Here is a 1,442-nt window from a genome sequence, read left to right as displayed (position 1 = left end):
TACATGTGGCAAGAACATGAATTTTGGGGGGCCAAAGGATAGAATGTTATGGATTGAATTGTGTCCCCGCAAAATGTATGTCAGCTTGGCTAGGCCATGATTCCCAGTATTGTGTGATTGTTCACCATTTTGTTATCTGATGTGATTTTCCTATATGTTGTAAATCCTACTTCTAAGATGTTAATGAGGCAGGATTAGAGGCTGTTATGTTAAGGAGACAGGACTCAATCTACCAAGATTAGGTTGTATTTGCAGTCAATCTCTTCTGAGATATAAAAGAGAGAAGGGGGCAGAGAGATGGGAGACTCCATTACCACCAAGTGAGAAGAGCTGGAAGCGCGTGCCCTTTGGACCCAGGATTCCTGCACTGAGAAGCTCCTAGACCAGGGGAAGACTGATGACAAGGACCTTCCCCCAGAGCTGACAGAGAGTGAAAGACTTCCCCTGGAGCTGGCACCCTAAATTTGGACTTCTAGCTTCTTAGACTGTGGGAGAATAAATCCCTGTTTGTTAAAGCCATCCACTTGTGGTATTTCTGTTGTAGCAGTACTAAATAACTAAGACAGCCCCCAATCTTGGAAAGATGTGGAGGGATTTTTCTGTGGTTTCTTCTGCCACTGAGGTATATGATCCTGCACCCTCCCACCCCACGCCCCACCCCTGTGACTCTAGGCCTCACTCTGGATACCTTTAAGGGGTAGGATATAGGGTGTGGTGAAATGAATTCCTTTATTTGGCCTTTTGCCTTGGTTGTTTGGAAAAACAGCTTGAGAGATTCCTCCCCTAATCCCTGAGGAGTTACCTTTGCCCTAGTTTTCTACCCCAGAGAGTTTGTTAATTTTGTCTAGGTTACTTGACATTTCCTGGGTAAGCTATAAACAACTTGATGGTTTGGTACTTCTTGTCTGGCCCTGGGCTGCAGCCTGCCCTGTGATTGGTCTATTTTATGCACGTTGCAGGGACTGGTCAATATACTTATGCAAATGAAGTGACTGTGGCCTACCAGGAGGGGATTGGTCAGTTTGTGGTCCTAGTCAGAAAGCAAAGGCTTGAAATTGACAAGGAGTTTGCTTATATGTATGCAACCAACCCCACAGAGGCTGGCAGACAGAAAGAAGAAAGAAGCAGAAAGGAGAAAAGGCAAGAATAGAGAAGAAGCAGAGAGAGAGAGGATATGAGGAACCTCCTAAAGGAGCTATAACACAGGTGAAGGGCAGTAACACTGAAGACAGTGAGAGGCCTGTTGGAGCCCTGTGGCAGAGCCAGCAGCAGCAGGCCCAGAAGAGGCCCTGTGGCAGAGTTGGTGGTACCGGCAGAAGCCTGCTGCTAGGAATGCAGCTAAGACAGCTGAACAAAACTGCTACACTGGCTATGAGCTGGGTCAGTTGGCAGTGGAGAGGCCAACAGCAGAGAGGCCACAGGCAAATGAGGCCTGTACTAAG

The sequence above is a fragment of the Trichechus manatus genome, unplaced genomic scaffold (genome assembly GCF_000243295.1).
Source record: "Trichechus manatus latirostris isolate Lorelei unplaced genomic scaffold, TriManLat1.0 scaffold00040, whole genome shotgun sequence".
NCBI classification, from domain to species: domain Eukaryota; kingdom Metazoa; phylum Chordata; class Mammalia; order Sirenia; family Trichechidae; genus Trichechus; species Trichechus manatus.
This window is presented reverse-complemented; position numbering follows the sequence as displayed.